We start from the raw sequence: 25,477 nt of genomic DNA, 5'->3' as shown, positions 1-25,477 counted from the left end.
TGGAGACCAGCGACAAGTGGTGTTCTTCAGGGGTTGGTATCGGGACCAGTGCTGTTTAACATCTTTGTTGGCAACACAGACAATGGGATTGAGTGCACCCTCATCAAGTTTGCTGACAACACCAAGCTGTGCGGTGTGGCTGACACGCTGGAGGGAAGGGATGCCATCCAGAGGGACCTTGACAGGCTTGAGAGGTGGGCCCAGGCAAACTTCATTAAGTTCAACAAGGCCAAGTACAAGGTCCTGCACATGGGTCAGGGCAATCCCATGCACAAATACAGGCTGAGTGAGGAGTAGATTGAGAGCAGTCCTGTGGAGGAGGACTTGGGGGTGTTGGTTGACAAGAAGCTCAACATGACCTGGCAGAGTGCACTCACAGCCCAGAAAGCCAACTGTACCCTGGGCTGCATCAAAAGAAGTGTGGCCAATATGTTGAGGAAGGTGATTCTCCCTCTCTGCGCTGCTCTCACGAGACCCCACCTGCAGTACTGTGTCCAGTGCTGGGGCCCCAACATCAGAAAGACATGGACCTGCTCGAGCAAGTTAAGAGGAGGGCCACAAAGATGATCAAGGGGCTGGAGCACTTCTCCTATGAAGACAGGCTGAGAGAGTTGGGGTTGTTCAATCTGGAGAAGAGAAGATTCCAGTGAGACCTTATATTGGCCTTCTAGTCCTTAAAGGGGGTGTACAAGAAACATGGAGGGGGACTTTTTACAAGGGTACATAGTGATAGGACAAGGGGTAATGGCTTTAAACTGAAAGAGGGTAGATTTAGAATAGATATAAGGAAGAAATTCTTCACTATGAGGGTGGTGAGGCACTGGAACAAGTTGCCCAGAGCAGCTGTGGCTGCCCCCTCCCTGGAAGGGTTCAAGGCCAGGTTGGACGGGGCTTTGAGCAACCTGGTCTAGTAGAAGGTGTCCCTGCCCATGGCAGGGGGGTTGGGACTAAATGATCTTTAAGGTCCCTTCCAACTGAAACCATTCTACGATTTCAACATGCTCAGGGGTACTTTAATACCCCTTATTCCACAGACAAAATCTGGCTTAGAGAATGACACAAAAATGGGGGTGGGAGGGGGGAGCGGGAGATAGGGGGTGGTGGGAATTCAAGGGGTTGCCTAGTAAAACAGGAATAACACAGAAGAGATCTAGGTATGTTACTTCAAGTGCTGTCTGAAAAATCCCTTAGTTCCCCTGCACAATCACCCTCCCACTGGGGTGGGCCCAGGTGTCTCTCCAAACAAGGATCATTTGTACTGCAGCTTCACACAGGGGCAGACTAGGCTAAATGCTATCCCCTCATTGTCCTTTACTGGGTGAAAGTTGGTCTCTCTACATTTGCCTTTCATTTTAACTGTTTCATCTGTACATATCTTGCTAAAATAATTAATTTCAGCTAAATAATTAATTTCTTGCTAAAATAATTGATTACCAACACACTGCCCCTAGTATGGTGTGAAAACAGACCATTCCCACTCAAATGCCAAGCCCGTCTGCTCCCTTTGGCCACATTTAGAATAAATTTGGAACACCTCAAATTACATTAACAGAATTCAGCTACTGTAAAATACTGGGAATGACCCCCTTTGAGAGGAAGAAGGATGAAAGCACATTTATCTTCAGCATTATCCCTGAAGCAGCAGAACTTCATATCCGTGCCAATGGAAAGGGCGTAAAGGAGCTGAGGGAACATCCAACTGGGTTAGAAAGCTATTAGAAAGGGCTTGGGAGCAGTTGGGAAAATTGGTCAAGGGCCAAATATGTCAGAGAAAACACTGGAAGGGGCCAGGGGAGTGCTGGAGAGTTCTCCACATTCGTCCAAAGCCAAGCCAGGAGGTTTTCAATCTGTGAGCACTGAGTTTTTGCCAGCTTTTTGTATTTCCTCACCCAGCCTCTGCCCTAGGTGTTCATTACTTTAAGAGCCACAAGGCCACTAAAGCTAAGTGGAATTATACAGCATTATCTATGGAAAGAAACAGCTATTTCACCAGGCAATGCCACATCATTTTGGATCCCTAGCTAATGCCGTCCTGCCACATGGATGCTACGCTTTAGTTTAACCACTATGAAGAATATTAACACGCTCGGTCATCTTAGAGCCAGGTTTCAAATTAGTCTCGCATTCCAATCTTAAACCTCTAATACATTTTAAATGACCTTCGGATCAAGTAGATACAAGCTGGAAAAGATTGTAGGCTCTGATAAATGAGGTCTATATTTCTTTATTTTACTCCAGCAAAGACTTAGGCATTTGACAGATTCTTTGGAGACAGTTTTTGTATGTCAGCATTTAGCAGGCTGTAGCTAGGGCTGCAAAGCAGTTTCAGTAACAACTCTTAATGTGAAATTCTCCCCCTTAGAGATTGATGGTTTTCATGCTTGGTCTCTCCCCTGTGATCCCAGGTTGTTTTAGAAATAGGTTAAGAAAATCTTTCTTTGTGTTATGAGAATTACTCTTTTCTGTCTTCATAGGTATAAGGATAGGTACAACAGTCAAGCAGCACAATATTAGGAAGGAAAATATTTTTAATTCATACCTAGAACAGTTACCTCTAGCACACCTTCTCATGACTCTTATGTAGAAATGCAATAATTTCAGGTTTCTTGTATCCCCTTATCATAAGACAGTAGTATTGTCTATTTTACTGTTGGTAAATGGAGGCACAGATGTATAACTAACTTTAGGATAGATCAGCCCTTAGGGACAGAGACAGGACTAACCTTAAGGATCTTCTTTTCCAATGCATGATGCTTCCAGACCCCCTTGCACTTTTTTAAGGCCACTGACTCAAAGGCTGGTACCCATGACTTACAGCAATGTACCAGCACTTTACAGAGCTAGGAGGTCTGAAGTAGTTATGTGCTTCTATACCTCAGATGTCCTATCTGATGTGTCATATAAACTGTGCCAAAAAGTCAACATTTTCAATATGGCAAAAATTCATTTTTTGCCCTACCTGCCTTTCTGTCAAGGAATAAGAAATCTGAGGAAAGAGAATAAATTTATGCAACTATATATAATCTCAGAAGGTATAGCAGACTAGTTTTTGTAACTATTAAAAAAATACCTTTCATTTCTTCAAAATGGAATGTATGACTATGATGTATTTCATAACATGGTACATTGTTACAGAACTTAATACTATTAAACAGTTAAAACTTCTGTTCAGTGTACAGAAACATTCGCTGTTGTCCTTCATTATACTGAGCATCTCTCTGGAACTGCTATTTATTTTCCAATCTTTTTTCTCTAATGAGTTTTTTCTATATTTGTATTGTAAATGCCTCTCTATTTATATTCTATTTCTGAAAATTACAACACAGACTTCTCTGTTTACAAGTCAATAGTCTTTTTCTTATGGAAATTACCTTATCCCAAAACAAAGGAAATATCTGAGCCTTTTAATTCTTGCAAATTGTTTTGCTTGAGTTTGGACTTTGGGTTTAACTGATGCCATGACAGAAAGGCACAACAATCAGCATGCAGAGGATACAGCCCAAACCCAATGGCAACTTCTCAGCATAGTGTTGTTAGCAATTGGATGTTTTTCTTGCTCCCTCCTCACTCTTCCATATCCATCCATTTGTACCGAGTCTGATCCAAAGTCTGCTTAAACCAATGGGAATCTGGATTAAGCCCATTCTAAACATATTAAAAGTAAATCAGATCTTGAAATTTCTTTAATGAAGGGAAGGATCCAATTTTGATAAAACCAGTATTTGCAAAATTCTCATACGTTCTGTGCACAAGAGAAACAACCACGCTGTATTTTCCACAAAATGCACATAGTATAAACTTATGACTTTAAATGTCAAGATATAAGCAACACGAGACCACTCAAAGAGGACAGCTAGGGTTATACTTAATGATGCAAGTTTTTTTATCCTATAGTGGGAACTTACACTTCTGAAAATCTCTCTAAATAGACATTTCTTAAAGTAAAAGTTCACTCACAGTGTAGAAGAGAAAGCAGAGACAAACTACTGGAAATAACCTCAGACCTAGTATGTCAATCCATGATCAACTACATATATCTGGTTTTTACAAAATACTGTATTTTGCAAGAATTTTACGCGATTAAAGGCCACATGAAAAATGTATCAACCATACATCTGAAACAACATTCAACTCCTTTAATTTCCACACTTTGGAACAAAAAAAATATCCTTTCATCAGCACAGAAAGAATATTCCAACCTCTCCCAATGCCATTATTTTTTTAGATAGTAGGCATTTCTCAGGGAGGAGATATAACACATACTGATTTTAACCAGCTGCACCAATTAACTAAGGCACAACAGGACAATGATCAAAAAATATTTGATCAAAAGAAAGAAGAGATCCAAAATATGGATGTAAAGGACACAGAGCACTACAGTCAAAAAAAATAGGAATCATCAGATACCTGGAAACAATGTGAATTCCCCATGAATAAAAAAAAAAAAAAAAAAGACAGTAAATGTGCTACCAGATAAATGCATCAGCCAGGAAGGGGAAAGCAGATGCTCAAACACATCGGTTCAGTTCTTTGGTTCCTATCCAACTCAGACAGGGTCCATTTTCTCAGTGGGTTAAGCTTTTCGGAGAACTGTCAGTCCCTAAGAAATATTTACTCCTCAGTGACTTAAGAGAAATAGCTTAGGGAAATGTGCACAGTCTCTGATCACAGCTCAGGCAAGTCTTTGTTTTGGTTTTAGTACCCTGGTACCTAGGGTTATCCTTGCTTTTTTTTTTATTTTCTCAGAGCAAAGAACACTAATGGTCTGTGCAAGACCAGCTAATATGAACAAGGACTGAGAGACCTGCAAAGTGAATACCTAACTCACTGTATCCAGGAACGGTGTTATGACTAATAAGAAGCTTAGTCTGAAGTTTGTAAAATGAATTTCTGTCTAAAATCAAGACTAGATGCTAGGTCTTTCTTTTCTTAAAAAAAAAAAAAAAAAAAAAAAAAAAAGCAACTTACATACCCTTCCCCCCACACCCCCCACAAATCAATGCATTATAGATACACTCCTCTGGATCTGTCTTTAATTATTAATTAACATTCAGCTTTGCAGTGACTCTCATGGTTATTTCACACTGACAGACTACAGAAAAGGATTCATCCCACTTCAGCTAGAAGAGGGATAGGGGGATGGACAAAAATAAAAAATAAAATGGGGGGAATCAGTAAGCTTCCAAGACAATCTGTTTATTTTATAGTTTCAGAAAATAATGATGTTTAAAATTTTATTTTTGACACCAAATGAAAAGGACAGAAATAAAAAATTAAATAACTGCCTGTAGCTAAATGTTTCTTATCCAGAAATCTCAGAATTGAGCTGCAAATCCATGGAAATAGATATTTCTTAAAGGAATTGCAACTACAGCCTTAATTCCAGTAATGTTCAATGCAGTAAAGGATAATGGTCTTCATAGCAGGTAATGATCACAAAAAAAAAAAAAAAAAAAAAAAAACAAACAAACAAAAAAAAAAAAAACAAAAACAAAAAAACAGCCCAAGAATACATGTTTCTACAAAAATAAACCTTTTTCTTCCCATCAGTGGTTCATTTTTACTGTGAAGTGAATGATTTCTGTACTTAGGCATGTCAGCTTGTAGGACATTTTGTAGTCTAGCTTTTAGATTCACTAAAATCTAGATTCTAGCTCCTAAAAGGTACCCATAAGTCCAACTTACCCTAACATTATTTGTATTTTGTGTAAAATCCTATGATTTTTCCTGAAGACTTATGCATCAGAAACAGGCATGATATTCTGATTTATTCTAAATCATTAATTTAATAATTTGCTCTTATATTGGGAAGGGAGAACAAGGACAAAATTCCCACAGTCAAGACTGTTTACCTGTGACACAGGGGTAAGGAGAAGATGGTCTCTTGATAGATCAATGGGAGAGCAGCAATTCTGGGCAGTGGTAATGGCTCTTGTAAAGCACAAAACAATTGTATTTCCTAAAAAGCTCTCTTTATAAAGAGGTGGTAAGCCAGAGATCTAGGTTCCTTGCATTCATTATCTCAGGCACTGTGTCACCCCAGGCTGTGGCTCTCCTCAAGTCCCTGAAGAAACATACCCTTGTTGGGGGGTGCACTTAGGCAGGGGCGACTGCAACTAAAGCCAACCACATGTCCAGGAGGAAACAGTCTCTCTCCTAATCTCCTGCAGACAGATGCTCTGAGGTATCAGATAATTATCAACTTGCTTGAGATTTGCAGCCATTATGAACACTCAAATGGCCCTCGAATGAAAGGAATACACTGAAGGCATCTCAGATGCAAAGTCCAAAGCTAGAAGGGATCATCTGGTCCTTCCTGTTCAGCTTCCTCTCCTCCTTCCCTTCCAGACCCAAATACATATAACTCAGAAGCATGCTTAAAGCACATTGCTCAAAATACAGCTACCTATATGTTTTCAAAAAACATATAGTTACTACATCTCCCTCCAGTAAAGAGTCCCAGTATTTATTTATATGGACAGCCAGGTAATGATGACTTATTTCTAGACTAAATTTGTCTAGCTTCGATTTTTAGCTATAGGATCTTGTAATGCACTTGTATAGGAGATTAAAAGGTCCCTGCTGACAAATATATTCTCTATATATAAGTACTTATACACAGCAATCACATTATCTCTTGACCTTTTGCTTTGGTAAGATTAATGACTGGCCTCCCCAATGCACCTCATAAAGCTTGTTTTTCAGCATCTGGATCAATTTTTGTGGGTCCACTCCTCACCCCTTATCATCAGAGTATGTCCTCTAGAATTGAGAACACTTCTGAAGTCAGGGCACCAGATCTGAACAGCAGCTACTAGAGGCAAAGACAAGTTAATTTTCTGACTTGTACTTGATACACCCTTTGCAGACAGCCCACAGCTTACAGGAGCTTCATCACACGTTTCCATGAATAGTGATTCTGGGATAAGCCAACACGGTGCTGCTGTTGGAGAGCTATGTTAAATATTTTGTTCTTCTTTCCCTACAAGAGAAAGATTACGTGGCAAACACCTAATAAAATTAGGGCATGCAGAGGGAGGATTAAATTAATGCAGATACATACAAAAATAATCACCCTTTTTTCATCCACACCACCAGGTTCTCCCCAAGAACTTTCCAAGCCCAGACATTATTCATCTCTCAGACTCCAAAGAGCTGTTTCTAATCCGTCTCCTCTTGTTTAGCCTTAGGGTTTGTAGACCTCCACCTACACCTTCAGCAATAATTATTCTAACTAGTGTCTGCTTCCCTGGGCTGATTGCCAGTAGACTCCAACTGATTTTCTGCATAAGAGGAAGTTTGTCAAGGAAAAGTCTACTGACAGAGAAAATGAGGGGGGGGGGCGGAAATAAAAAAGTATGAAAGAAAGAACAATCTTCCAAGTTCAGTTCACAAACAGAGATAGGAATTTCAGCATCAAAAACAAACCTCATGAGCCCTCTCTACCATACCAATTCAGTTTAAGTACTTGTTGAGCAAGCTACCTGTAATAACCTTACACTGACTTCTGGGTTGCTACTTCCCAAAGCAGCCTTCCACTCTGAGAATCTTCCATCTACTTTTTTTACTTCCTGATGTACAGATTTTCATCTGGCTGTACTAAAATTAATTTTGCTAGAACTTTGTCATCTATAGGCCATTTCAGATTATCCTTGCAACAACCTTCATTATTTTAACGATTTATGTGCCATCTACAAACTTAACAGCAAAATTCATGTCAGTGTCCGTACCAGTGACTGAAAATAAGGAAATACTGACTAGAACTAGATTCAAAACTAAAACCTAGAAACTAAGATAATCAGTTTTCACAAAATTGTGAATTAAGTCCCCACTGCTTCCCTGAGGGAAGTTTTATTTTTTTTTCCTGGCACTTGCCCCAAATGGACTAGTCTAGCTGGTGGAAAATACACTCCAACTTTGGTAGCTGACAGACCTGCCTTGGATTGTAAACATCCAAGATCCTTTTTTCAACACTAAGCCATCATTTGAATTCACAGCTTTTAAGGAAACACCATGTGTTCCGACTGTCATATTTACCCAATGCTAAAAAGCCTACCAGGAAAAATAAATTATGTTCTCATAATGCAATGGGTTAGATTCCAAATTGCAGAACTGGGAACAGTTTAAAAAGTAAACTATTCACTGCATTACATCACGCTTAGCACTAAAGCGGCTCCAGCATTTCAGTTAGCTTGAGGGCTTGCAATGTGCTTCCTCTGAAAGACACACTCTCACTCATCTCTCCGTAACTCACATCTTCGTCATCTCTCCAGAAAAATGAATCTTTAGAATTTGCACTTAATATCACCTTTATAACTGAGCACTCTTTACCCTCCTCTCTTCTTTCAGATTGGGTTTCTGTCCTATCCCTTTTTTCTCAGAGCTGGAATACAAGGTGCAAAGACAAAGATTTATGTAACCCATCTTTCCAGGTTGCATTGAGCTTCTCATGACAGGTCTAGATGTCCCTTACAACCCCAATTATTCTGCAATTATATGTCACATAAACTGTTTTTAAATTAATCTCACATGCCTTAAAATCTCATGTGAATGCAATATTTTAAGACAAAAGATTTCTTGATCAATTTTCTAAGTCCAAAACTTTAGAGGAAAACAAGTATATTTTAATATCATAACCATTTTTACCACTTCATAAAGAAAACAAAGCTTTTACTCTCCTTACAACAGCTTCATAAAAACATATCTGAATAATTTATAAGGTATCAACTCTACTACTGCTATTCTACTCAGCTCTTCTCACTGTGATAAGCAGACAGTAAAAAGTCTTGTTTTTCTTGAGATAAAGAAAGTTCAGAGATAACATTTCTACTCAGACACTACAATCTCTAACTCGGCTTCAGGGCAAAATTCATGGGCAGAGGACTGAATACATTGCTAAGTTTCCACTCTTTCTTACCTTTGCTGCTTTCATATCCTTTCTTATTATCATGGTAGAGGAACAGAAATCCTATAGCTACAATAACTATATCTTAACCTAAACCCATTGAAAAACATTTTGTATGAACGTACTCACTTACAAAAAAGTATGACTAATAACAGTCTCTTCCTCCCCAAAAAAATGACTGACTTTAGTACACCAATAGTTGTACCCAGAGACTTGGTCCCAGTCATTAGGCTGGTTAGTGGCAGAGCCAGGACCCGAGCCAAGGCCTTGTAAGTACACCACCTTTACCACTAGTCCATCTTGCCTTCATACATCTCAACCACTTTTTCCAGTAAGATACTGCAATTCATTTGTATATATTGTTAAATAAATTAATAAATATCAACAGTAGGCTTTAACAATTTAAGATATTAAACATTATTAATTTAGGGGTATTTGTTACAGTCTAGTAAGTACATTTTTAATTGTAATGCTTAGAGTTGAGCTAATCATTTTCTCCAGAGAAAGAGCAAGAAATATCCTCACTTCTTTTCCTAAGCATTGTTATATACACTCTTTGCAAAGGGGGGAGGGGGCACTATATAACTGTGATAAACAAATTACCTTCCAATACACAGTCTATAAAATATTTTGAAATATTCTGAATGAAGCACTGCATTGAAATATAATGCCACATCATATGCTGTCATTTTAGGGGTAAAACTATATGCTGTTGCAGTATGGCTGTCACTCAAATTCATATAACTGAAAAGGAAGGAGTGAAAGGTAGGGGCAGGACAGCTCATTTTGACAAAGTACCCTGTAGCAACCATATCAATTAGGTTTGCATAGAACTCCAAGTGTGAGGCAGTTAATGAAACACTGATCATTTTCCCCAACTCTAACTTAGACATGTTAATTAAAAATTAGAGGAAATCATCATCATATAAAATGAGTTCACTGAGAGTATAAAAATACCTACCAGGCAGTGCTCTGTACACGAGACTTCTTTTCAACACTAATTAAAATGGATATTTCTGCACATGCAAGTCTACCCAATGAAACACAAATAATAGTGTGAGTTTAACATTTAATGATTTCTCTGTTAAAGATAAGACATTCATTCAGGAATGCTATAATTTACTCTGAGTAATATCCACTTCATCATCATGTTTACTGCCTCCTTTTTCTTCCACATTTCCTTTTTCTACCCAGCCATGCAATTGGCAATTTAAGATTTAAATTCTGGCCACTTAAGCCTTTATCTATTGCATTTCACAACCCCCATCTTTATTTTCCTCCTTGTACCACAGATGATCTATCTGAAAATCTTCTATGGCTGACAAAATGAGTGGGTCCCACCAGCAAATAAAACACTGACGAGTCCAGCTTCACTCCAGAGTGGAAAAATTCCCACCAACAGCAGGATGAGTTCAGTTCAGCTGCACAATTGAAAAGAAATGGAGTTACAGAAAGCTTTGCGGGGGGGGGGGGGGTTGTGGCTGAGACAAGTCAAAGGGAATAAGGAGAAGAGGTGAACTGGTCTGGAGGCTCACATCCTGAACACAGAAAATTCAAATCAAGTTCCTCTGGTGGTAAATTTTCAGCCTCTTAAGAAAGTCTCCTTCACCGTAATTTCCCATGGATAAAGATACAATAATTCCCTGTTTTCCTCACCTAGTCCCTGGTTTCCTAAAACATCATAGTCTTTGAGACAAAGGTTTTCTCTCATACATGTGTAAAGCATTTAGTGGGATGAAATTCTGACTTTCCTTAACATCTTAAGGAAATACACAGTGGTTAGCAAAATTAAAGGATGCAACATCAAGCACTCCATAGACCGACAATGCTAGAATTAAAACCACTACATCTTTATCATCTCTTTCTCCTGGCTGTCTCTTTCTAGATAGCCCTGGTTCCCAGTCTACCATGGGAATCTCTTAATACCCAAATCAGCTTTTCATGCCTGTGTATTCACAAGCAAAGCTGCTAACTTAGAAGAGACTATTTTTAGCTAGGGTGACTGGTTTCCCAGAGCGACCAGGGCTATAGCTGCAAAGCATGTCTTTCACATCTCCTACCGCAATGAGATGGAGCAGCCAGATCGGGCAGCAGGGCTCCTATAGCAGGATGAGTGACTGGGATCTGCCCCGAGCTCTCACTTGGCTCTAAGAGTACATTAAGTCTTTTGATCACATTTGCTTAAATGAAAAATTTGACAGACTGAAAAGACAAGGCTGAATCTATACCCTACATTCATAGCAAAATGATTAAACAAACTTCTTTTTATTAAGATGTACATGAGCGGATGAGTAAGGGGAGATGAGTCACTATTCTTTTTCAGCTCAGTGAGTTTTCTGTTAAATCCATTCTGCTACAGCAGAAGTGGAAGGGGTTTGGACTAGTAGCCCATTATGAAGAAGAAAGAAAATAATGGTGTATTGTAAAAACCACAATGGAGGCTAATGACCAAAAATGTCATGAATTGCTGTCTTAACACTGCTGATCAAAAAAAAAAAAAAAAAAACACAACAACAAAGAAAAAAAAACACGAAGAAAAACAAAAGCCAAAGACAAAGTATTTTTATTGCTAAACTGCACACAAACACAGAGAGGACCTCAGAACCTTCCAGAGCACAAGGACCCATAGCTTGAGAAAAAAAAAAAAAAAAAACAAAAAAAAAAAAAAAAAAAAAAACCCAAAAAAAAAAAAACCAACCACCAAACTAAAGAAAAGCAACACAGCTGCAGCAAGTGGCCACAGCTCACTGCAACAAGCATGAACTTGTTCAGCTGCATGAGCAACATTTTCCGAGCCTGAATGGTGACTTTCTCAAATACACATCATAAACCTAAAATGACCCTTCCCTACTACACTGCACGGGGTGCTCAAAGGGGACAGAAATCATGACCTTTAGGAAGCACAGAAACACAGGCTTCTATTTAACAAAAAGAGTTTAAGTATTAGTTGTGCCACAGAAGGGACATGCAAGTTCACGTAGTTCCCTATTGCACAAGACATTGCCTCAACAAAAAAAGCTCAGTCTAAGTGTGCAGAATTCCCAGAATCAGAATCCAACCCAGCCAACACTTTGCAACAGCCCAAAGGGGAGTCAATTAGGATGAGCCAAGCCTGGACTTCTAGCACAGAAACCATGATTCAGCAAAGCACCCAGGCACATACCAAGTATTCATCAAATTAGGGCTTAACTCCTAAAGCTCGTTTTCTAAAGGACAACTGTGTTGCTGACTTAGACAGCAGCAATTCATTCCCAACCAACTTTTATTCCATTCATACCATGGGCTAGCAAACATCCTTGATCAGCTGCAGTTTAGAATTGAAGAAAAAAATGCATTGCAACAGGATTTTTTATTAGTCTGTTTTTTAATTCTGATATTCCTACTGGAGTCAATTCTTCAAACGTGACTGAATTTTAATGTAATAAAGAAGAGTGCCATTTCACTGATGATCAACTAAGATTTCTTTTATAACACACACAAGAATTTTTAACATGATCTACATGCCCGTAGCACCTTGGAAGCACACAGTATTTCAAATTTATTTGTAGTATTAAAGTGTAATTGGATAAGGAATGACGTTGTTTCTGTAAATGTCAGAGGTGTCATGGGCTATTTTTTTTTATTTTTTTTTTTTTAAAACAGGCACTTCATTTCAGCACCTAATTCTCGCCCCCACAAGGATGAATGTATGTTCATTACACCAATGAATTTCTGCTTCTAAGAATGTCTCATTGTGAAAGAATAAGACTGGCAGTTGCAGTTAAGAGAAAATTCTTTCCACAAAACTGAAATTGGCTGGTCTGATTCCTTTTTCTTTCCTTCTCTACAGACTCAGCCAGTGTTATATGAATATGTGCTGTTACATGAATGTGATCACTTATACAGTCCATTGTGATGCATCAGAATAAGTCCTATTAAATTCTACATGAATATATCAAACCCCCTATATCTTGTTAAAGCTGCATCTCCTTTTCTGAAACAGATCATTTCATTTTAAACAGAAAGCATTGGTAGCTTCAAAAAAAACTTTAAAAAGTCATCTGTCCACTTTAAAAAGTCATCTATCCATTCAGCGTAACTACAGATTATATTTTAAAAGAATCTCAAATAATATGATATATTCTACTGTGGTAACATTTGGTAAATACAAAGTAATGTAAGGCACAGTAGAAAAAAGTTAACCATAGCCTGTCTCCAAGAAGCTAATGCCAGATGTGTTAAAGCAAGAAATCTCCCCTCAATGGTTGTAATTTTGCAAGAGTACACTACACCATGAAAAGGAGTCCTTCCTCTACTCATTCTTTAAGACAAAATTATATCCTTAAGACAATGTTCTGATAGTCGATGTAGTTTCAGCCTAGACAATGAACTAATTCAGTAAAGAATAAGCCTTAACATTTACACAAATTATCTGCACTGGTGAGATTCTGCTATGTACCTCTATCTCACAGAGACGACTTTCTAGCAAGTTCTGCAGACTGTAAAGTTATCTGTTGAAACAATGGTTCATTGCAGCTGATCAGGATTTGGAAGTGAGAGTATTAACTAGCTGTAAGTTATTAAGCAGGCCTTAGAATTGTGTAAATAATTTGCACCAATTTACAACCAGATTTTCCTCACAAAAGAGCATAATATGCACTGCTGCTATTCTTTCTTTTGGTGGAAAGACATATTTCCAAGCATTCCTTTCTTTTATGATAATATCTAACACATTTCTAGACTACAAACATTGCCCTTAAAATTGTAAATCATGTAGCTGATAATGTGAAGAAAAATCTCATTTTACTGTAATCTCCTTCTCCCACTGTGGAAAGGAAGAAAGAAATAGAAACAAGATCAAAATAATAGTAAAATTAAAAAAAAAAAAAAAAGCTAATAAAGAAAAATGAAGTATTCAGCAATGTGCCTAACTGTGCTTCATCTGCAGTTGGTTTCATTTAATGGTATTGCATACAGGTGGCACACTGGTAGACAGGCTCAGATTGCTTACTTTAAAATTAAGATAAACTGAGTCCAATTGCTGGTTAGGAAGAGCTATAGTGCTCACTGTGTGCAAACCTCTCTCATGGTAAGGTTTCAGGGCAGTTGAAGACATTTAACCACACATTTTCTTTCAAGGTTTCACCACCAGCTTCACATAAACAGCTGCTGAATCTGAGTTAGGCTGTAGCTTGACACTACAACAGAGCTACCCCTCGGGCTCCTAAAGAAAACACCAAACCACTGCTTCAGTATTAACTCACCCTGACAGTTTAAACCTGACAAGCAAACGCTGAAAAGTTAATTTTCTATTGTCAAGTTTTATGTTGGCTTAGGTATTATCTGCCTGCACTGTTCCAATCACCCCTATGGATCAGGTAACATCTGTCTTTCAGCATCAGGCACGGAGCCAGCACAGATTTCATGCTGTGCTGCCTGGCTAATTTGACAGTGCTGCTCCAGATCACACTTGGGCTGCTGGATGATGAAGGAGCGCCTGGTCTGGGATTAATGATCATGGAGCTGGACTCTTATCTCCAATTCACACTGACTTGGGAGAAGCAACAGGCTCCCAGAAAGAACAGAGCGACAGTGTGCTGGCCACCGTGCTTCTGTCCGGTTGGATCGCACAGCCCAGGGACTAAGGGGAAGAGAGCATGCAGGGCCGTGCCCAGAGCCCACAGGAAAAGCTTTTCCCAGGACTGTGTGCCAAGGCAACCCGCTCACAGGCATCCAAACCCAGTCAGAGTCCGTTCACTGCTATGCAGCTCCAGAAGTCAAATTTCTCTTACCTAAGGCAGGCACAGGGACAGAGAACAGCCTCACAGCAATCTTCTTGCTGCAGAGCCACAAATACAGGTGAATTTGCTCCCCAGCCATCCTCAATTGAGCAATTATACAGGTGTAGTTCTGACCAGACCAGTCAGGATCATGCAGTGTTACAAAATCCAGCCATGTATTTCGGATGCCATCTAGGTTATCTGCCATTCAGTGGAAAATGTTGGACATGCTATCAGTCATGGACCCCATCCCTAGATCCAACTTAATGGTGTTATAATCTGATAACAAAGATCCCTGGCATTTAAATTTCTTTTTTTAAATTTCTTTTTTCTTAAAGTCTCCAAGGCAGGAATGGCTATGAACAGAGTCAATAACAAACTTACATGAACCATGAATGTATGTAAGAAGAGAGAAAAATAACAAACTATTACAAAAATTTGAAAGCTTCCCTTATCATTTATTAAGCGTGGCGGTGTGTTCCCTGCCCTCTCCACCCTTTTCTACTTAAAGAATAGTCATCAGCAGTGATCATAATGGCTGCATCTGGTTTAAGTTGGACTCTGGGGAGACAGATAACAACACAATAGCTAAGGTCTATAAATCTTGCTCAACAGTTGAGGGCTAGTTGAGCATGCACCAACCGAAATACAGCTGGTATGCAAGTATGACTATAAGTCAATCATCTTACTCCATGAATAGTGGACAGCCCAGGGCCCACTGAGCTCTCCTGTATGGCAGCGGGTTGCACATTGGGATCTCGCCTCAAGTAGGGTCACCTCTCAAGGTTACTCCTCAATGTTGAAGGAAACCTTATTGCACCAGATACACAGTAAGTGAATTGGGAATAAGCATGCTGAAACTTTGAAATCTTCGCTAAATGATACAAAGTATTGATTGTGCATATATAATCCTTTAAACATAAACTTTTGACCAACTTTAGGACTAGGACTGGATCCAGCTGCACTTAGACTCCTCTCTGAGGAGTTCAGAAAGCAAGGGTTGTCCTTTCTGAACCTCATGACTCAATGGGAGGGTCTCCCTGACAGTTTTGTCTGACCCTGACCTCTATTCAGTAAATAATCAAGTGTACCTTGCCATTGAATCTTGTTACACCACTGTCACATTGACCATTCAACTTTGTTAACTCACTTATATCAATAAAATACATTGTTGCTTCTCTCTTGAAAGTGAAGTGCATGACTCCATCTGTGACACTGAAAGATACATGTATCAGAAATCTTTATACTACTGTTAGATAAAGAGATGTTCATATGTCCACTGTCAGAGCACCACTCAATTTTCTGCAAAACAGGCAAATTGAGATATTACTTGGAGTGGTTTTCTTCATGTACCACTAATGAATCATGGTGCTTTTAAAGCAACATGAAATTAGTAACAGATATATTAACTGTCCTGGGATGTTAACACCAGGTAGTGTAGGCGACTTGACACTTATGCATTTGTGACAGCACCATAACTGAGCCTACATCTTAGCAGCATGCTCTCTAAACCCAGCCTGCTATAATTTCCCTGCCCCTCTGATTTAAAAGCTAAGAGAAGCAGAAAAGAACTCCCCTATGATGTATCATGGTTCCCTAAAGAAATACCACCATAAAACCACACAAACAGTCGGGTTTTCATGTAGAACAGTGCTTGAGAAATATAACTGTCTCCACTCTGTACACAGCACAACAGCCTTTGACAGACACCAGGACTTTATACACTGAGGCAAAAGATAACCCTACGCACAAGAGCCACTGCAGTGGGGTCAGAATAATTCATAGAGATAGTGACAACCAACTGCTGGTCACTGTAAAGCTGGGACAACGTGACAAAGTTTCAAAGTGCTGGCAACTCTGTCAATTATGCCCAGACGTGGTCAAATTATTCAAGCTACCAATTAACGGCACAGGGTTATGGATGTAGCGCTCGGCAGAGCATGCTAAGGTTTATTAGCTCAGGTGCAGCAACAACTCATTTTTGCTGCTTCTTGCCCAGGTTTTGTCTAGAAGCAGAACAGAGTTATTTTATGTTCACAACCTAAGATAATTAGCCTTTCCAGAAACATGGGGAGCTCAGTACAGTGATTCAAGGGTCTTTAAATTGCACTCCAAGCATATCCTGGATGAGGTACATTATCGAAAGCCTATGCCAATCTCCCAGTACCCTGGATAATGGAGAAATTACTACAATCATGATCTCTTGACTTATAATGCAAGGTTCTAATCACTATACCAAGTGATGAGAAAGGCTACTTAAGACCTTCATACTGCCACAGATTCTCAGAATAGTAAATTAAATCAAACACAGGCACAAATACAACATACGCAGCAACCCTGAGCTTTGCATGAAGAATTCATTTGCATTGTCCATTCAAACATAGGTGAGAATACTGATCTGACATAGCTTTTTCAGAAAGAAAACAAATTTGTTTCTTCACAATACCAAGGCTTTGCTCCCATTTCCAAGGTGCTTCATACAGCTACAGTCAGTGTTTAACCCTCTGTTGTCTCTTTCATTCTGGTTTTAATTCATATCAACTGAAGGTGTCACCTGAGCTTGTTAAATTAACTACTGGCTGCTTAAATACATTTTATTTGATTTTCATTCTGCTTCTTCAACACTCATACCACACTCCTAAAAACAGTATCTAAGTGCATTACAGAAGTATATTAAACTGGAACTAAAACCTGCTATGTATGAGCCTCCTCTGAGCTTCATCTGGCCAGAATTCTGCAAGCCGTGAAGAATTTTACTTTAAAAAAGCAATCAGAAAAAGTATGCCTTGTACAGGGAAAAGAACTTGATGAACTTTGAAATGGTCCAGTATTACACAAAAAGATACATATTTCCACAGCCTGCCACATTTACCCCATACTAGTAAATAGGCGTAGCCACCCCATACTGCAGAAGTCCAACAAACTCCATTAGCCAAAGGATATCTATTCCCCATTATTACAGTGGAGGATGCTTTTGTGTTGACTCTCCTTGGTCAAACCCCTATGGGGTACTGCCTTTATCTGAAGTCTGAGGCAACTGATGTTAATGTTCCTTAGTGCTGAGGCTTGTGACTGCATCACATCCTCTACAACGGATTCATTTGCTTTCTTGCACCTGAGATATATAACCCAATCCACTGGAAACCCCCTAGCAGATAAATAAAATTTACTCTGGTGTTACCTTTCCCCTTTATAACAATTCTGCTTTGCTTGAAAGCCTGGTAACCCTAACAATGAAAGCCATCATACTGATGAGGTTAAAGAAGGAAAAAACAACTAAGTTTCTGTGCATGATTCAGCAATGGAGAATCCAATTTAAGTCATAAAAGCTTTTTTTTTTTTTTCCTTTTTTTTTTTTTTTTTTTATTTCCCCCCCATGCAACAAATAAAGTTATTGGCCTCAGGATTTTTTCCTGGGGGGATATATCCCTAAAGTCATTTCAGAATACAGTTGAGTCTCAACTGGGAAACAGCATCACTCATCTATGACAACATGACAATTCAGGATGTTTCCATCAAGTTGACAAAGATGCATAACTTAGATAAAAATTCATGTTCAAATTATCAACAAATTAAAGTTAATGATGGATCAAATTTGGCAGAACTATTCTAACATGTAACACAATTTGGTCCTCAGCTACAAGATATGAAATTTAAGTGATAAATGGTTGCTGGAGACCTTTTCAAGATAATTGACATGCTACGGTGCATTAATATTTCTTTCATTAGTATCAATCTGGAGTGCTTATCTGTTGGCAGAAGGCCAAGTGCATTGTGCAAAATACACCCCTACCACAAGAGTCTTCTACTTGAAAGACAAATGATTCAATATACCAAATATTTTTACTATTAGTCAGATAGTAGTAAGAAACTGACTTTTGACCTTGGTTCTTCACTGTCATCTCTTTTTGCACCCATATCTTTTACAGAAATTGTAATACCAGCAATTTATTTATTATTTTAAGTATTTGATTTCTGTCTGAAATTGGATATTTTGATATGAATACGACATGAGTATCACCTGCAGTTAACAGATCAAAAGCACAAAAATGTTTTGGAAAGCCGGGCTTTTGTAGCAAGTGTGACGTAAGTCCACTGATTATTTTCAGAACAATTCCTTTATAATTATTAACTTTTTAGCTGTTAAGAAATATACTTGTCCTCTTCCCTTACCAGGTGTCTCTACTGTACAAGAAGTTTTGGTAAGAGAGGACATGAACTGGAATCATAGGTCTCTGTGGTCTTCATCCAGCCCGCTGTGGCAACGATATTATCTCCTCTCCATTCTTCCTCATAACTGCTCCATTTGAAAGCCAGCATTCACTCATCACAAGCTCCTCAAGTTCATTCTCAACATAGTCAGCACCATCCACCTTTCAGCTCTACTGGGCACTTCTAACATGGTCACAGTCACTTTGGCCATAAGATTTTCCCAGTAACGCTTTAAGAAAATTAAATGTGCCAGGGTCCTGAGAGCACCAGTAGGCCCTATTTGCCCTGGGCAGCCTCACCATGGACCCCAACCCATGCACCCTCTTGTCCACAGCCCTGGGATCTTAATTTCAGCTCTGGCACAGGGTCCTAGCCTGAGCTGTGTCATAGGTGTGCCTGTTCCCACTCCCATTCCCTGATGTTTCTGAATCATTGCTTGGATGTCCTGGCTTGACCTTGGATCTGACTTATTACCTAGTCTGCAACTAGAGAAATACTAATTTTACATAATTTTTTAATCTAGGTTTGCTATTCCCACATCAAATTTTAAAAGAAAAAAATTAAAGGTTTAAAAATTTTCTGACGCTGGTTGACCTGATCTTCCTAGCTTGTTCTACAATACTCTTCCAGTTTCTGAGAGGTGGTTAACAGCATAAACTGGCAGCTGAAGTGGAGAGTTAGCACTGCAATTCAATTAATGTTAAAAAGCTAATAAAAATACTTTTAAACCAATTATTGGTATGAAGTCAAATACGTACAAAAGAAAGAGAGAAAAGATAAATCCTGTGGATTCCCCTGAGCCAGACAAGCCTTGAATTCCCAGAATCAATAAAAGGAACAGAAAAAGAAAAAAGAAACACAGTTGTCCCTTGTGTCATCATATAGAAGTTAAAAAGCACAAGACCCTTTTCACCCTGCACAATCACAGTTCACTACTTCTTGAGAAGATCTAAAGATCTTTTGACAGATGAAAATACATCTATTTTCTGCTATTACAACCACAGTACAGTGATCCTTGCATGGGTTTTATGCCCACACACAGGCAGCTAAAAACAGATAGTGAAACGAGCAGTTGCTACACGAGAACAGTAATACAAATTAAAAAAAGACAACACCATACAGTAAGTTTCTGGGTGCCAAAGCAAATAGCTGCTAATGGTGTGGTGCAGCTACTGCTCTGGGACCCACCTGCTGCCAACCAGTTCAGCCACAGAAACTTCGATTGTCTGGAAAATGAGCATGAGAAGCCAAGTTTTTTCTATCACCAGTCCATAGCATCACATATAGATTTCAAGGGAATGATAGTAGAATAAGTCTGAAGTATCCTGGAAAAGATCATTTTAGCATAGGAGACTTAATTACTTCAACCACAGAAAGAAATTTTTTTCCCACAAGAAAACAGAACTGAACTAATGGCCTGGGAGAAGCAGCTAAACAAGCAGGCAGCAAGTGGAAGTGCAAACGAAGATTATGCTAAACGCATGTGGGACTGAATTCAGGAAAGTAGGAATGTTGCTGAACAAACATCATAAATCCACCATGCTAGACAGCCACTCAAGGAACAGAATTCAGAAAAGAGCCTAAATTAGAAAGAAAATGGGGTAGAATAGCATGTATATCGATGAGAAAGACATTAATAAAGAAGAGCATACTGTGCATTTCTTCTCAGTTAAACAAACATCGTTACCACCCTACTTAATTCATGTGTAATTCCATGGGATATGAATTAATCCCAAGATCCATACAAATCCGTCTTCTACATTTCCCATTTCTCCTTCAGTTTTAGCATGTATTACCCACTAAAACACAAACACATCACTTGCTTCCAGACACACAGATACCTTCCTTTTCCTGAATGTTTTCTATATGCACCTTCCCCCACGCTGTTGTTGCACATTTGAAAATCCAGTAAACCCACATGGAATCTTTTCCTTTTTACCTTATTCAGTAATATTTTTTTCCTGCTGCTTATAAACTCTAGCAGTCTGTCTGATTCCACAGAGTTTTCAGGATGTGATCAATATCAGAAGTGGCATCATTCATCTGTATGAGTGATTCCTGAGAAAAAAAGCATTTAGCAATACAGACCTTTGAACTGAGGCTGCTTAGGGCTACACATCTCACAAAACATACCAAATTCCACATATGCTGATCAAGGTTATGGTGGCAGTGTCATACTGCAGAAGGAGAACAAAAACCAGAGGCAATTAGACCATATAATCAATAGGGAATATTGCATCAAAAGACCAACAGGCCATACCCATTATCAGAGCAGCCCTCAAAGGGATGTACAGAGAGAGTGGAAAGCAATATGAAGATGCCCAGCACAGTGACAACCCCCCAGAAAATGCTTGATCCTTACAGAAAATTAAACTGCAACACAAATTTTGTCAAATGCAGATTAACAAAGAGTACATTGATCAGCTAATATTGCTTTATGGTTTCTTTCTATTACACGTATCACAGAAACAGCAAACTGTCTCAGTCAGGGTTCAGTCCCCATCAAGCCACATTATGGACACTTGGCCCAACTGGACTTCTCATACTGGGCTTCAGTAGCACCTTGCTCAACATAACATCTACGATGTCTGACAAGCTGCTTTTCATAAGTGTGGAAATTCCACTTCACTGGGTGCAGCTGTTCTTGATTTGGTCAAGGTGAACAGCCTATGCTTAGTGACCCATAACAAAACTAAATATAAGTTTTGTAAGGCTTTGATATAGAGCAATGTTCAGAGAGGTTACCAATAAAGCAGCAGGAATATTCATTATTCTTGTGGGGGAAAAGTATATATTTATTCTGGTTTCCATCAGATAGTGGAAAAAATAGACCAACAATATAAGAATTCCAGTCCTTGAGTAAGAGCATCTGTAAAATCAAAGACTGAAATTGGAAGGGGGGGGTGTGTGTTTAGAAGATTAAAAGGCCTCATGTACCTCTGAAGTACAATAATTTGAGACAGGAAATTGGTATCACTATAGCAACCAACGTAGTGTCACGAAATACTGAAAGGAATTTTTTGAACCTACAAAGGTAGGAAACTATGGATGTCCAGGACATGAGAGGAACATTTTATTTAGAGTTAAGCAATAAAACAATCAGACATATATTACATTGTATTTCTATCAAATTCTTCCTCAAACTTGGCATTATGTAGCTTTGTTATACCTAATTAGTAAGAAGTCTAATTATAGATCACAGATGGTGAATTCTTCAACTGGAATACAAAAAGACTACTTTTAATCAGTCAGTATCTTTCTTTGGTAAGTCTGCAGGCACAATATCCAGATGTAAATAAAGTTTAAGGTCCCAAAACATCTCCTGTGAAGGAACAACTCGCAGGAGCTTTCAGGAAACAAAAGCTTGCAGTAATAAGACTGAATTTTTATGGAACCTCAGTATGAGGTACATATAGGTACTAGCTTTGTTCAATGTGTTGGAAATTTCTCTTCCAAACCACCAGCAAGAAAATGATTACAGTTTCTCCGGTCAGTCAAATTCTTTGTTAGCAATGAAAGTCCAATCGAGAGTAAGGAAAATTGTCCTAAAGACAAGAAAACACTGATAGGCCTCTAACAATGGGTTGGGAGTTCAGAAGTGTTGTGAAGAAAAAAGGAAGTAACTGATTTTCAAATTGTTGAGGAAGGATGAAAGAGATCTCACAGTATGTGAAAATAAATAAGAATGACAGGGAACACAGTCAGGATGGTTAGTCTGGAAAGTAGTATGGAGCCCTGTGTCTCCCCTATAACTGTTCTGTATCTTCTCCTTTTGATTTATCCGGAGCTATTTAAATGTAAAGATTTTCTGATAAGACAGTGAACCTAAAGTCTGGTACAAGATAGGTAAAGAAATATTTATTTCGTTTTGCTTAAGCTGTCCCCTGAACTTTAACAGACCATTAGTTTTCATGATGATATTGCACTTTAGGTCTCTAAATTAAACCCACTGTGCTAGATGCTGCACAAACATCAAGCCCAAAAGTTCCCTGCCCCAAAATGTTTACAAGTCTAGCTAATTCCATATAAAGTGTATATACAGCACATATAACAATATTGCAGGACCCTAATGCCAGTGTTTCTAACCCATGAACTGAGATGGCATGAAGAGGAGGGAAGAGGAAATTCATTTTACGGAAATAACTTTGGATTGCTCAGTCTTTGCTTAGCCATAAAACGTGCTTTTTCAGATACAGCAAACTCACCAGTTGATAAAGCCAAGCCAACCTTTCCATACTGGCCATGAAACAGGCACCCAAGGGACAGCAGTTCTCATCAACGATCTTCATGGGCCCAGGGAATCCACCAAACCTGTATATTCACCTTGCAGGAGAAAAACAGTTCTACCTGCATGGATGCAATCGGAAAAATGAGTCCAAAACTCTCAAAGACTGAGTACAGGCTTCTTTCTCATTCCATAAGCAATTATTTCAGCATGCTAATGACCTGAACAAAACACACTATCTCTCTAGAAGGGTAACCTCAAGATCAAATATTGTGCTCAGTAGCGAGATGGAAAAGCAGCGTTGACCAGGCCTTCTCAGAAGTTTGACCAGACAAAAAGAGTGCATAGTTACAGGGGGGAAAAAAAAAAAAAAATAAATCCTCTAAGACTGTAAACACCAAAATGAGGAGATGGAGGGGAAATTTCTCCAAAACCAAGGAATAATGGAGATTCTTGATAGCAAAGAACCAAGAGCAGTGGCTCAAAAATCCCAGTTTACATAGAATTTTGCAAACTGTACTTCTCCACACTTACCACAAGTAGACAGCCAACAGGATCAGGCAACTGTAGCAGTTGTTTCTACAGAAAATATATTCTTAGTAATGGAAAAGACAGGTTTACAACTGACAGACAGAAGCCAATTCATTTCTTTGTACGCAACCCCTATGATGTAAACAGAAGGGACCCTTTATTTACTATAGTAACGATTTAAAATTAAAACAAACAAACAAACAAACAAAAAAAAACGGGACAGACATTTCTGCTACAGCCAGGTAGATTCTGTATGATGCATTCAGATGAGATTTTTGTGCACTAGGTCTTGTACCAATTAAGAAAGTCTGAAATGGAGAGAAAAAAAGAAGATGGGAAGACTGTCTAAATGAAAAGCTGGGAAAGAAACTGTGAGACAAAGTGTTTTTGCAAATATTGCAGTCATAAGATGCGTCACATTGTTAAGCTTGCAAAGCCCAAGACAGCACTGAAATAATTTTCTACTCTCTTGTTTATGATATTTTCTTAGAGATCAAAATATCTTTCATTATCATTATGGCTTACGTGATCGCAGCTTGAAAATAATCAGGATCAGAACAGAGGATTCTTGGCTGGATAATACAGAAAACCATAAAAACTACTAAGAATCCATTTTTAAATGTGCATTCCTAGGCTAAGATGTGGTGAGAAGTATTTATGGTCTTTTACTGTCTGAGTTAGCAGAAAGATCATAACAGCAATATGAAATTAAGTACTTTTACTTTATAGTGCTGTTTTGATTAGAAAAGTAGGGGAAGTACCTGAAAACTCACTATTTTGATCACTACATATTTGCCACACCTGATGCTATGAATACTACATCTGATAGTATTGTCATGTATTTTATGTTTACCATAAATATTCTTAATTCCTAATGACTTTAGGTTATGCAAAATGATATTTAGATTTCAAGACACGAAACCCCAGTGAAATGATAACAAAACTTGCTCCAGCAGGAGTCTGCTACAAGACCAGATCTTCCAGGTGTTCTTTCTCCTGATCTCTATTTATTTTAATGAAGCTCTGCATTTCCACTACAGGTTACTGTAAACCTTAGTGACAAATCAAACTATAAGGAGTCTTTTTAGGAAAAATACTCAAAAAAAATATTTTTCAAATGTAATCATTGTATTCATTTTCACTTCAAATGTCTGAGTCATTACATTATTGCAGTGAGAATTTTAGTAAGGTTACTATTTTGCTTCTGTCTCATTAGCATTATTACTAATTGCAATGATTGATATCTATTGTAAATATTAATGTAAGGCACTTACTTTAGGGTTACATTGAGGAAAAACTGTGATTCAAATCTAAATTTTATTACATTTAATTGTATTTCTCTGATATACAGTTCAGCTATCAGATCTACATGGGATGTGCTGTGTCTTGAATTACTTAGAGCTCCCAATGAATTTAAGTAAATTCAAGATTCTCCTTTCTTCTGGAAACACAGATATTTCATATTAAGGTAAAATCAGTCCTGACCACTTACTCTTGATTGTGAGATGCAGAGGGAGATGTAGAATCTGAACAACTCATTAGAGATGCTCTAAGAAAAGCCTTTCATCCTTTTTTTTTTCCAGGGGGAGGAGAAAACTGAGGGGAAATTAGCTCAGGTTTTTGTGTTCCTGCAACACCCTTCATGCAGAATTTCACAGCTGAAAGTTCACCATCCATGCAATAAGTTTGGCAGAAAGATTGCAAACCCCAAAGTTAAGAAATCACTACAACTGCATTTCAAAAGGGAATTAGGAAAACAGGCAAGCCTGAGCAGGATACTACTCAACAACATGGACTCGGAGAAGTTCAAGTCAACCCTTCCAAGCCACAGATCCAGACTAACCC

The 25,477-nt window shown here is 38.6% G+C and overlaps 1 protein-coding gene across 5 annotated transcripts in view; it reads right to left on the bottom strand.

Annotated features, from left to right (window-relative positions):
- SORCS2 (sortilin related VPS10 domain containing receptor 2) overlaps positions 1–25,477 on the bottom strand; it is a 564,009-nt gene that overhangs the window by 391,041 nt on the left and 147,491 nt on the right. The window contains exon 1 of one of the 5 annotated variants that reach the window (XM_042807693.1): positions 10,966–11,001. The exons of the other annotated variants lie outside the window; for them this stretch is intronic. The gene's annotated coding sequence lies outside the window, so the exon portion shown is untranslated. Of the gene's footprint in view, positions 1–10,965; positions 11,002–25,477 lie in introns of those variants that run through there. 5 annotated transcript variants of the gene reach the window in all.

This window comes from Tyto alba, unplaced genomic scaffold, assembly GCF_018691265.1.
Source record: "Tyto alba isolate M040663 unplaced genomic scaffold, T.alba_DEE_v4.0 Super-Scaffold_6, whole genome shotgun sequence".
NCBI classification, from domain to species: Eukaryota; Metazoa; Chordata; class Aves; order Strigiformes; family Tytonidae; genus Tyto; species Tyto alba.
The sequence above is the reverse complement of the archived record's forward strand: the minus strand, read 5'-3'. Positions and strand labels throughout refer to the sequence as shown.